This window comes from Nesoenas mayeri (genome assembly GCF_963082525.1).
Source record: "Nesoenas mayeri genome assembly, chromosome: 4".
Lineage (NCBI taxonomy): Eukaryota > Metazoa > Chordata > Aves > Columbiformes > Columbidae > Nesoenas > Nesoenas mayeri.
Window position 1 is genome coordinate 73,092,362 of NC_137540.1, and position 13,933 is coordinate 73,106,294.

General features: G+C 37.3%; 1 long non-coding RNA gene across 1 annotated transcript in view; it reads right to left on the reverse strand.

The window, feature by feature from the left end:
* Window positions 1-13,933, reverse strand: part of LOC308039781 — a 40,305-nt gene that overhangs the window by 5,425 nt on the left and 20,947 nt on the right. Inside the window, exon 2 of the long non-coding RNA XR_013922061.1 lies at window positions 11,479-11,809. This is a non-coding gene — a long non-coding RNA (uncharacterized lncRNA). The remainder of the gene's footprint in view (window positions 1-11,478; window positions 11,810-13,933) is intronic.

Below are 13,933 nucleotides of genomic sequence, written 5' to 3' on the forward strand. Positions count from 1 at the left end.
ACATATATAGCAATCAACTTTCCCCCAAAAAAGGAAACTTCAAGCATTCCCTATCAAAGGTTACCTAAGGGGGAAGTACTGTAGGATTTTGAACTAATCTTGTTCTTTTGGCAGAAAAGGTGTGAACTGGCTAAAAGCAGATCTGTTGTAGTTCCAATCTAAAATACACTCACTTTTTGCTGCTCCTGTAAGAAGAAAGCTGAGGGCATGTCAGAGTAAGCCTGTTCCTCCTTTTCTTACAGCTGTACAACAGAGATCACCTCCTCCATCATTTAAAACATCTTTCTCCATGCAACCTTATTCACATCAATTCTCTGGGCAAGCATGAAAACTGTCTACCCTGATCCTCCCACTATAAGTCTTCCAGAATCCTCTGCCTTAAGAAGATCCTTTGATTCTCAGAGCTGTTGATGTGTCCAACTGTCTTGCTAACATCATTTAATATTTCACAAATTTCCCCCCTTTTTTTCTTCTGCTTCTCCCTTTTCTGTCCTTTATCACAATTATTGGATTTTGTTCTATCTCCTGTGCTTGACTAAAAAGAAACAGTTGGTGAGGTATTCCCCAGGGGTCAATCTGCATGTCGTTCTTCAAAGTTTGCATTGTCAGAGCCCTCTTCACCTTCTGTTTCTGAGTTGTCAGAGATTCTGTTGGGAATTTTGGGTCACAGTGACAACACGGCAGGTGCCTTCAGAGACTGTGAGAACATTCCCAGCTAAAATGTTCAAGGCAAGCATGTTGCTCCCAGGCAGATGATGCATCACAGGTGAAGAGTCCCCATTTTTGTTGGCTTTATCTTTTGTGGGCTGTTCACAGAGATGAAGTAACAACAAGCAGTATAGAGATGGAAAGCGAAAAAGAGAAGTGTCATCTCATATGAATGCATCTCCCTTTGGGTTTTGTTTGTTGGTAGTTACAACAGTGGTGATCAGTGCAGGTTAACTAGTGCTAACTCAAGGCTGTGTAAGGTATATCTGGTTAAGCCTGTGTGATTGCTTTTATCCCAGAAGAAACCTTAACTGAACATAGTATGGAATTTAAGGCTCTTCTCCTTCTACTCACATATTGGATGATTTGATCACTGTGGAATTTAGCCAAGAATGGGCTTCTCTGTGGCCTGGGGAGAATTGCCCAGGTACTACATTCCTAAAACTAGTTCCTTCCAGAAGGTTTAACCCAGCTACATTGAGGAAGTTTACTCTGTACAATGGGAACAGAGACATTCACATCCCTAATCATGTGCTAACCCAAGACTAGGAGGCATCAGCAGCCACGATGTGGGTATGTCTAAGTTTCTGTGAAATCTCTATATTTGCAATATTATACCAGATTCAACAGAGAGACTAAGTACCAGATACAGTATCATGTTAATGTGGCTAACAGATGCTAGACCCAACTTGCCCGTTGCAGCAATGTGCTTGGTGAAAAATAACAGTTTGAGCATTTGGAACCTTGGGAGTTTCTCTATTGTGCAGTGCGGAAATGCCTTTTGATACTTAGCATATAACTTAAACTGAATAGTGCATCTTCTGCATTCATGGGGTTTTCTTTAGAAATTACCTTCTGGAATGGTATATGACATTCGAATAGGCGTGTAAGATAAGGTTTTTGTGAGATAAATGGTCTGGTCCAAGTGGTAGTTTTAACTTTTAATACAGGTCCAAAACAGTCCTACTTAGGCAGTCTGTTGGATGGACGAATAAATGTGCTTTTTCACTTCCCTAGCCAAAACCTTCTTGGCCAATATTCAGAAGGCGAGTCTACTCTATTCTAATATCTCTCCCTTTTTATATGTAACATTACTGTACATAGCACCACTGCATCTACTTTTACAGAAATCTTTATGATTCTGCAGATCCACTGGAAACACTAAGTAACAAGAGAATAGCAACACATAGGGCACAAGTTGATTGAAATACTCTTTGGATTTAGTTGTTGAACAATGGAAAAATATCAGTGATGGTCAAGTAGCATATTGCTTTTTCTTTTATTTGTGTACCTCTTATTGTGTTTCAAGTTGCAACCATAAAAGCAAAGGATTCACCATTGCATCATCCCTTCAATATCTGAAATGAAATTGTTAACTGTAGAAATACCCATTTTTCCTGGTGTCACATTTACATAAATATAGAGTGGAGCATCCTGAGAAACTTTGATTCTCAACTGGTTGACAACACCCATACAAAGTGCTATCAGCAGGTTCAAGTGTGTTGTGGTACTGAATTCTGCTCAAGGAAATATGCTTGGATATGTGTTCCTTTCTCAGTACTAAGACCAAAGCCTCTTGTAAAATGAAGCAGTGCTCCAGGGGAGAGTTCCCTGGGATGATTATGATCTTTCATGGCATATTCTTGCTCTCAGATCTAACTGTGGATGGTGAAAACTGGCAAATGTTCGATGTTCTGAATCTCATGGTTGCTTAGATGTGCAGGGTGTTGAAAAAAAACCTGACTGCACCACCACCACCTTCTCCTACAGCTTCTAAAATGGTGAAAGGGAGAAGAAAAGAACCAACCAACCAACCAAAAAAACAAAAACAACAAAAACATGGGGAAAATGCATAAAGAGAACAGTCCCATGTCATTTTGTGTTTATTTGTCCTAGTTATATGTAAAGATGCTGTTTGAGTGATACAAGAATCTGGAGATGTCAAGAAAATTTCTGAATTTTCAATATCTGTTAATACAAAGACCCAGAATTTTCCTTAAATAGCTCCAGGGGCAGGAAAGACATTGATTTTATAGAAATAGGAAAAGAAGCAATGCCATGAAATAAGGCAATATTCTATGCACAAAGTCTCATGACCAAAACAATGAGCAAACCGAAACCTCAGTGGCTTCTGAAGGTCATAATATGAACCCCATTTATTTTCCTTGTAACATACAGAAACAGCAGGACTACAAACCTTGTACTACAATTGAAATTAAGATAAATTTTTTGAGAAGAAGCCTGTTGAGGATAGCTTTCCTATTATGAAAAATGTTATTCTATTTACCAGTTGGCTTTGCTTATTGATATTTGTTGGTATACCAATCACCTTTATTATTAGTTACATTACTTTTCTGTCATTGTATCTGATAGGTAGAATGAAAAATTTAAATGGGAAGTATATTCAGATTAAAAGTGAAGACATTTAAACCTTGGAAAAGCAACCAATTTAAACAGCAGGTTCTCTGTGTCCCACTTATCTTCTTATTAAAATGTTATTGAATTCAGATATGTATTTTAGACACACCCAAGCAGCATTTCTGCATTGAGTTCAATAGAGGCACAAAGTTGTTTGTAACACATAAGTGATTAAAATAAATCATAAAATTATTTCCTATGGCCTGTGTACCCCTGGAGACATAGGAACTCCAAACAATATCTGTATTCCCTGTTTCAAATACTTTCATACAGAATAAATTCCATCCATTTGAGGTTATAAATTGATAAATAAAACGTTGTCTCTTGTTGCTTTCCTTTGCATAATTCAACTTCATGCTCTGATTCTTTGTCATTCTTCACAAAACCTCCTTTTGTAATAAACTAAGTATTAAAAACTTAATTCTCATATATGAGATATTTAGAATGTATTTTATAATGTATTTCATCACAAACTCCTGTTAGTATTTGTCACACATAGTGACCATTTTCACAGTTCAGCAGTGTGTTAAAGAATGTGTCAAACTTTAAACTCTCAAAGAGACCCAGAATAGATGGGCATGAACTTGAATTTCATGCAGAATCAGGATCATAATCATGTTTACATTAAATGAAGTTATGCTCTCACCTCTTCTGCTATATAGGCATTAATCATCCATGAAATCTTTCCATTTACCTCAGAATATGCTTCCACATAAGTATCTTGCAGCAATTCATAAGATGCTGTTTGTACTGCTTACTCATAAATTCAAGGTAATTTCTTTGATCAGTAATAGCTTCTTTACACAGTTTCTGCCTTCAATTTAACTGAGATTGATTACATTTGCAATGGGTCTGCTTGACTGACCAATTGCTTTTCATATTGTTTACAATATTTTCATGTTTTTAGACTTGATGGGTTCCTCCTTATCACTCATCTGCATTTACAAACTTTCATCTGATATGTGCCATATAATGTCTGACTGGAAAATGGCACCACAACAATTCCAGTTTGTATGTACAAAGCATAAAAATCTGTCAATACTTTAAATTATGCCAAGTATTTGATAACCAAGGAATGTTTAACTTGGTTTTCAAAAATTTCTCTAGGCTAAAATGTCTTCTTTGGTAGTTCACATGAGAAGCATATTGTTTTGATTGTTTTAATTTATATTTATTTAATATCTGAGAAATCAGAATTCAAATGGAGAGTGACTAACTGAAGTCACCAAATTAACCAGTCGTGAATTAGAAATTCTTTTGATGGAAATGAACATATGAACATGACCTTTGATGTTTACTGTAATACACACCTACTTGAAAGCAGTAAGAATTAGAACTATTTGGGGAAGCAGTTGAACGGTGCTTTTCTGGACATCTGTCTCTCAAGTATTAATTCCTACACACGTCATCAAGAGAAGCCATTTAGACAAATGCATAAATTGGATGGAATATTCCTTTTCCATAAGTATCATAACTCCAAGTGCCTCCTTGATAGATTTATTTATAGAGAGCTCCCCATCACTTCTCCTTCTGCGTGAACAGAAGAAAAAATAGAAATTAGTAATCACCCTCTTTAATATGGGGTTAAGAGTCAGCTGAAAGAACATGATTTCTAACAAAATCTCTCTGACTGTAAGTCAAACGGAATAGAACTTGATATCATAGTCTAAAAATTACTACAAGCCTTGCTACTTTCTGTTTCTCATATGAGATGCCCTCATTAACTTCACTGTCACAAAGATACATAGCGTACAATTCATATCTCTGTAGCTATATTAAATATTTATATGTGGAATGTCTTCTCTTCCTCTCTTGTTTTAATTTCAGGTACTTAGTTAATCACCTGCATATATGTCTAGCATAGTGCTTCTAGCACAGTTTTAAGGAGTTTTGAAGCTAAAAAGGATGATTCCAGTCCTGTTCCAGTAGTTGTGAACAGCCACCAATGTGACTATACCACCCTTAGAACATCTGTCCTGGTGCCTGATAACTGAATTTCTCTGTCTCCCATTTCCCTTCTGAGGCTACTCTTGAAAAGATCACTGTAAAATATTTAGTGCCATGTCTGAGCAACACAGGATTTTTTCTAACCACAGTGCTAAGGCACAGAAATCACTCAGATACTATGTTGGTAACTCAAGCATCCAAAAGATTGCAGGGAAACATAAAAAATTCACAAAAGTGAATATACTAGGGTTTTAATATTCTTTTTTTCTGAATTATAGTTATCAAATATAAAAGCTATCTTTGAATACAAAAACGCAAATTCAGTTCACAAAACCACCACAAAGCTTCCCTACAAAGAGTCAACATCAAAGTTCAGCTTTGAAAGTTTAACTCTAGTCGCAGACGCCAAAACTCCTAGTAAGACTCCTGTTCAGCCTGGAGAAAAGGAGTCTGAGGGGAGACCTTGTTGCTGTCTACAACTACCTGAAAGGAGGTTGGAGCATGGAGGGTGTTGGTCTCCTCTCCCAAGCACCAAGTGACAGGACAAGAGGAAATGGCCTCAAGTTGTGCCAGGGGAAGTTTAGATTGGATATAGGAAAAGAAATTCTTCATGGAAATGGCTGTCAGGCATTGGAACAGGCTGCCCAGGGAAGTGGTGGAGTCACCATCCCTGGAGGTGTTTAAAAGGCATTTAGATGAGGTTCTTAGGGACATGGTTTAGTGCTAATCAGGTTGGGTTATGGTTGGGCTCGCTGAACCCGACGGTCTCTTCCGACTGAAATGATTCTATAAGATCTACAGTCTAATTCCACATATGAAGATTCCAAACAGGCGAAACCTTTAGCAAAAGAGGCCCTGCCAGGAGCGGAGCTGAAATTGAAATGTTATATTCTCTTGTCAGACAGTGGCCAGTGGGTCTGCCAGACTTTATGTTTGCCGTTACTGAAAGAGCAGAGGTGTTTAATGGTTACGTTTTAGCATCCTGTCACATATTGCATGAACACAAATGATCAAGCTGAACATAGGTACGGAATTCTAAAGAGGATGAAAGTACTGATTGACATAGGATAAGAAAATGCTGACATGCTATATTCAATCAATGCTTGGGAAAATGAGCACTGAATGTGTGCCAGGGCACTGCACTGATACTGTTGGTTTGGGTAGTAGCAAGGTAATGAACTATTTATTTTTGCTTATCTCCTATGGCTTGTGTTCATTTCCTGATATTTTCATGAAATTCCTTCATTGTAATTTACTGTTAGACTATTCATTGTTTGAAACTTTATTCCCTGAAAGAAGTAAAACTTAATTATGTTGATATTGATCAATTCTACTTAGTAGTTTAATTGCGCCTGAACCTGTGTTTGCATTCAATAAAGGATTAAGTCAAGACTGGCTTCCAGGATGGTCTCTAGAACTATTGAGGCACCAAACAGCCATTTGGCATATGTAGAGATTCCTACACTTTTCCTGTATGTGGTAGTTGTCTCTATTAAATTTGTTACATTTTTGCTATTTTTATTTTGTCTGACTTGTATTAGCTCCACGGCCACTTTTCACTTGACTAGAAGGCCGGCAGCATATTTTCCTTACCATGATAAGGACATATAACCAGACAGATACTGCTGTGAGGTTTCCTATATCTTGAAATTGTGTCTTGTGAATTCATTTATTTATTACTTCTATGTTGACCACCTCAGTAAGCTAATCTGTCCTTTTCACACCACTTACAGACATGGATTGTAATACCTCAGCAATGTAAACAACAGGCACAGTAAGAAATAGTCAAATTGTTGGTTTTCCTTAACTCTAATGAACTATTTCAATTTAAAGTAAATTGAGAATGAGCCTTGTTCCTTTGTCTAACCATAGCACTGAAAGTCAGAAACTGTTAATCCTGTTCTGAGCCTTTCTATTATTGATTATGCGTTATACAGCCTCAGACAAATTCATTTGGCCTGTTTGTGTCTCAGTTTCTTTCTGCATAACTAAGATAACAAAATGTAATGAAAATGTAGGAGTGTTAAAAATTAGTTACTGATTATTTGCCAAGATGTGTGAAAATGTACAGAAATACGAGAATGAAAACCAGCCATCTTCAAAATAAGTCAAAAGAGAAAAAAATTATTTTGTATGGTTTCACCCAAGAAAGTGGGAAAGACAATAATACTGATGAGAAACCCAACAAAAGAAAGAGAAATGAATTTCCAAAAACATGGCCATTGCATGTAACACAAAAAAACTTCATCAGGTTGAAACAGAAAAGATTACTGAGCATCCTGGCAAACTGTATCTGGAGGCACATGACATACACATCTGAAATACAAACTTACAGGGTTTTTAAAATCAGGCTTATTGGAATTATTAATATTTTGCTGTCTCTATCTATTTTAGAAACACCAAACTGTGTAGGCATCTTTGGGAGTCTAACCACAAATGCTTTTTTTATTGTAATTAGTGTATTGGATCCACTCCACACATTTCTCTTACTAAGTTTGCAGATTACACCAAATTGGGTGGGAGTGTTGATCTGCTGGAGGGTAGGAAGGCTCTACAGAGGGATCTGGACCAGCTGGATCATTGGGCTGAGGCCAATTGTATGAGGTTCAGCAAGGTCAAGTGATGGGTCCTGCACTTGAGTCATAATAACCCCAGGCAGCACTACAGGCACAGGCGAGAGTGGCTGGAAAGTGCCTGGCAGAGAGGGATCTGGAGGTGTTGATTTGTGAGCCAGCGTGTGCCCATGTGGTCAGAAAGACCAACAGCATCTTGGCTTGTATCAGAAATAGTGTGGCCAGCAGGACTAGAGGAGTGATTGTGCCACTGTACTCGGCACTGGGGAGGCCCCACCTTGAATCCTGTGTTCAGTTTTGGGCCCCTCATCATAAGAAGGACATTGAGGTACTACAGAGAGTGCAGAGGAGGCAATGAAGCTGGTGAGGTGCCTGGAGCACAAGTGTGATGAAGAGCAGTTGAGGGAACTGGGGCTGTTCAGCCTGGAGAAAAGGAGGCTGAGGGGAGACCTTATCGCTGCCTGCAACTGCCTGAAAGGAGGTTGGAGCATGGAGGGTGTTGGTCTCCTCTCCCAAGTAGCAAGTGATAGAAGGAGAGGAAATGGCCTCAAGTTGTGCTGCAGGAGGTTTTAGATTGGATATTGGGAAAAAAATTCTTCCCAGGAAGAACTGTCAGGCATTGGAACAGGCTGCCCAGGGCAGTGGTAGAGTCACCATCCCTGGAGGTGTTTGAAAGGCATTTAGATGAGGTTCTTAGGGACACGGTTTAGTGCTAGAGTCAGGTTATGGTTGGACTTGATAATCCTGAGGGTCTCTTACAACTGAAATGATTCTATGATTCGATACAATTTTTGTTTCCATTTTCATTTTAACTTTCAGTTGGAAAGAGGAGTTGCATGACATTAATTGAGGTTTGAGAAATGCTTACATATTTCTGTTTCTTTTGAAACTCTTTGGATCTGGAGAGACACTTTTAAAGACACACTTTCTAACTAGATTTATAACAATAACAAGCACACAAAAGAGTTGATGGTGGTTTTGCTGTTAAGGTCAGTTAATTTTTACTGGAAACTGAGTTCTTAATTTGACAAAAGGCAACATTGGTTTAAATAAGGGTTCAGGAGTTCTTGATTCAGCTCATACTTTTCATACAGCTGTCTGCAATTTCCTTAGTCAATTTAACTGTTCTGTGCCTAAATATTGGTCTATAAAATGTAACTTGGTTATACTCTATGCATGTATGCAGGTAATATTTCCAGACATAAATAGAATATATGTGTATATGTACAAATATATATGTGCAAATCACAAATTCCAGCACAAGCGCTGGAATTCAGTGACTGAATGCATGTTGCTGTGTATTGTTGCAACATGTTGCATGTTTCTCTGTATGCCAAAACACACACTAGAACAAGAGAATTTCTGGTTTGATGGGGAGGAAAAAATTCTTCACCTTGAAGAATTAGCCCTGGAAAAGAGCCCCAGAAATACACAGCTTGCAGTTTTGCATTTAGACTTGGGCATTTCTTCTCCAACAGTATAACTGGTTCCACGCTGTTGTAGAGCTACTGTTGTACCTGTGTTTAAAATATACTCATTCTAATTCATCAAAATTCTCTGCTTCACAATCCTTAAAGTAAGCTGATTCTTCCATGGACACAGGAGTGTGCAGAGGAGAGATAGTGAACCATAAAATCAGGATCAGATGTCTTGGAGGTTCACAGTCACCAAAATGTCTGTGTAGCAAAGACTACATAGGGATGCTCAGACTAATGCAAAGAAAACTGTGACATTTTTCTCAATGAAAGATTTTGATGCAGCTTGAAAAGATGGATTTCATTTTAACATGTACTTATGTTTTAAAAAGTGGGGAAAAATAACCCCAACAAACGAATTTGTCTAAGAGTGTGCATATGATGGAAGTGGGTTGAAAAAATAATCCCATTTGTTTGATAGCTGAATAATATTTTATATTAACCTAAGTACGTAAGTGATATTTTTGTTCAACACAAGTTGTGGTGTTTTTTGTTTGGTTTGTTGTTTTGTTTGTGTTTTGGTTTGTTTGTTTGTTTTTTTTTCCTATAAATTGAGTCAGCAAACTGGAAAATGAGTCCTCATGCCCACTCTTTAATTTGATGTTCTCACCATGCAAAGACTATTTAAATCCCTCATTGAAACACCTCTCTGCTGTGTTGTAACTAGACCATCACCTGCTGATGATCGTTACAGGTTTGCATGTCACAGGCATTTAAAATCTTGGCTCATGTTCTAGAACTTGAACTAGCTGCCTGTGCTAATCAATAGTGAAACATTTACAATACCCGTTTCTGCTCAATGTAATAGCCAGGGTAGTCATAGGAAGAAAGTCAGTCTTGACCTTTCTAATGGATTACTCACAATAACAAAAGGAATAGGACAATCTTTAAGTGGGCGACCATAGATTTCACATTTACACAATTTGACTGAAATATATGTATTCATTAACTGAAAGGGAAAATGTGGAGATTTAATAACAATAAGGTATATTTAAAGAACTTTTTGACTTCATCTAAACTCTGGCCAAATCACTTTGGAAGACTAGCTTTTCATAGTAAAAATTTCATATGTTGCTACCCAAGTGCAAAATAGGATGATAAGTTAAAAACTAAGTGAACTCATACAAGACTGTAATACTAAATAATGTACACTGTAATGTTTAAATCTGTAAGTCTTCATGATTGCATACTGTTTGTGCTAGAGATGGTTTGATACTCTCATGGTGGGTATAAAGTAGCTCAAACCATACACATTTTGAGTATAATTGTTAGCAAGGCAACAGCAAAACTTCAGGAGAAATGCTTTGGAATAAGACATCTAGGGAAATACGTATTCAGAAAGATATAGACATAAATGTAAGTTTGAATATCATATTCCTCCGTATCTGGGAGAAAATCATGCTGATAATACTGGAGATAGTAGATGAAGTGGGAGAATTACACCAGGATGAGATACTAAACAAATTGGAACAACGTATTTAAGCAGAAATATTCTAATTGCTTACTGCAGTTTTATGTTATTGGAAAGAGTCTGGTCATTTCAGCACCAGACCTAGCACATAAAATTTTATTGGAGATTTTTATACAGCTGGTGTTAAAAAGGGAGAGAATTTATTGAAACCAATGAAGTATACTCTTCTGGATAGCTTTTTTTTCCCCTCATATACACCAGTTTTACATCATTGTAATTCCACAGATGTCAGTGAGGTTATTCTTGATTTCCACTAGGATAGAAGAAGGAAGAATCTTGCCCCTTCCTTTCCTGTCTGTATTTTTATATAGCTGCAGAAGTCTTGCTACTTAAAAAGCCATGATGGAAAAGAACAGTGTAAGGATTTTTATTATTATTATTATTCTCACATAAAAACAACAACAAAAAAATCAATTAGGGTTTTTTTATTACTTTTTTTTTTTTTTTCCTTGTTTGGCTTTTTAGTTTTTTTCTGTTCAGGGCTAAAATGGGACAAGAGACCTTCCTAAAGCAAGAAAAAATGATAATGTACGTATCTTAACATAGTGCTAAAATGCAGAATAGGTCTCCCGAGTTGTGGAGGGTTTAGTTGCTTAGAAATAATTGTTATATATCTAACTGATTTAATTAGTTTGTGCCTTAGTATCAGGCTGTGATATAGATGTAATATTTAACAACAAGATTCAGGAACTTTATTGGATGCCCTCTGTTAAACACCTTTATAACATCACATTACCCACTGATTGTTGGATATTATCCAAGAATAGGAGAAAGAAAGACTGCAAGATTGCAAGAACATCTGAACTACCCTAAACAAGTCAGCATCCAAAACGCTTACACTCATTCCACACTCTTTTAACCCTTTTAAGACCAGCACTTTACTTACCTGCAGATATAAAGAAAAAAAATCTATGACAGCTTGTTCTGTCCACAGTGGATATGAACAATTTTATTCCTTTCAACTTTGCAGCTCTTCTTTGCATGTTCGTTGTATTTGAAAATCAATACTGTGACTCTTGAAAGTTTTCTATTCTTTAGGGATTCTGTAAAAGCTTTCCTAGGTCATGTTTTCTAGTCCTTCAGTTATTCTCATTGAGGCTCTCTGAATTCTCCATCAGCAGTACAATCAGTCAGCAGAATTGAAAGTCGTAGTCTGAGTGAGATTTTAGCAGTTCTTTAAGGCTGGAAGGGATATTTGCAAATATTCATCGTAAAACCTAAGACATCAGACAGACACTGTTGTTTTATATTCATTTTCTAATCAACTAAAATATTCACTTCCTAATGATCTCTCTTCTCCCTCCCCTCTTCTCCAAGCAGAAAAAACGTTTGCATTGATTTTACCTACTTCCAAAATTTACATGTGATCCGTTATTAAAAGATCTGCCATTTTCTGAGAAGGCAGAGCCAGGCACTTAGGGGACTTGGTTTCAAGCCCAGACTGTTACACACCCAGAGGTTCATTTTCTCTGTGTTCCCTGAGGACTTTTGAATAGTGGCAGTTCTGAACTAAATTTTTGAATCAGTAGCTCCCTCCTTAAACCACTGTATCTGCTACTACTTCTTCTAACCAAAGATCCCACAGACATGAAAGTCCTGTCATCTTGCTCTGAACAAAAATCAAAGGATGACTGACATAGAAAAGATTAAGTATCATGGCCTTAAGTCACTGTTTCCCTATCAAGCATCTTCCCATATCAACATCTTACCAAAAAGATTTCTGTGCTGAATTTGAGATGTACAATTATTCTTCATAGATGGCCACACTAGTATTTCTTTAGATAGATTAAATTTCTTAAAATGTCTGTGTTTATTTTGAGCTGACACCACATTCCTATGGCACTGATTTCCCTGCAATGACTGGCAAAAATGACATTGACATTCCAGCCCTGCAGAAAAGAACGAATTTCTTTTTTTTTCTGTGCTCCTTTTGTGATACAGCTTCCCCACCAGTGCCTGAATAATAGGTGAAGCTGTGCAAATTCAGTGAATCTGCAAAGAAGCAGTGACTGCTGTATTGTACATTGAAACTACTACTAGGGCTAGCTTTCCTGTCTGAACCTGGCTCCAGACTTTATCTTCACTTTGTTTATAGCCATGAAGGACCCAACATTCAAATGCTGAATTCTCAGTACCCAAGCAAAGGCAATATTAATTTCATTTTGCTTCCCTGTGCTCACACAATGTCATGGAAAAGAATAACAGTATCAATTTACATTAATAAACATTTCTGCAGTAGCAAATTATCGCATTCATCAGATTAATGTCCCATATTTATAGATCTATCAAGAACACTTCTTAATCAACAGTGGGGAAGCCCAAACCTCGCAGCACTGAGGGCTGGATTAGGATTTGTCAAGAGTTTAAGGCCTGCTCAGAATTCACGTATTATTTATGTAATATGTTTAAACAAAACAGACATACATAACTATGATATTTACTTTGATTTGTTCCTTACCTGACATCTGAATGGTAACTATTAGAGTTTCATATCCAGCTACAGGAGTTGGACGTGGGGATCCTTGTGGGTCCCTTCCAACTCAGGACATTCTATGATTGAACAGTTTGCAGGATGGGAGCAGGCAAATGCTGATGTTCAGAGCACTGGCTCTGACCCAACAATATGTGTAGTTTTCAAATGAGATTTATTGATTAAAATGGAAAATTGTAGTGTGTTTGCTACTACTAGATTCTGTATTTCTTCATGTATTCAAATTCATTTCTGCCTTGGATTTTCCTGCTGTCCTCAATGAATTTGCCACCCTTTAAAAGACCTAATGCGACACCAAAATGGGACTTCAAGTAACAGAGCATTTGAAAGGAGAAAAAGAGGAATCCAAGAGCACTTCATCTTATCTTCCCTGGACACCCACATTCAGAGTGGATAAATTGTTCTCTGAAGATGTCTGTTTTTACCATAGTTATGAAGCTGGTTTAGAATATTAGATTAGACAACTCAGGAAGTCTCTGAGCTAGAAGAGAGCACACAGCAAACTGGTATCTTTTCTTGCAGTGATTCTCATTAGGAATCCATTTTGGCCACTGACAAGAGACAAGTTGCTGAATTAGGCAGATCATTGGTCTGACACGATAAGCATCTTAAGTCCTTATCAACTTTTAAATGGCAGAAAGTTGCTGTTACAATTTGAATATTTAGGTAGGGAATACCAGAGAAATTATCTGAAACTTCAAATAAACTAGTTCTGCCAGGAACTGATCCTTTTTCTTGACTGATAGGAGTTTCACTGGAATGGTTTGGATGGGAATAGAAAAATAACATTAAAGGCTTCTATCTGAAAAGGTTTGTACTCACTAGGCTCAAATCTCCTTGGAAGTGATCT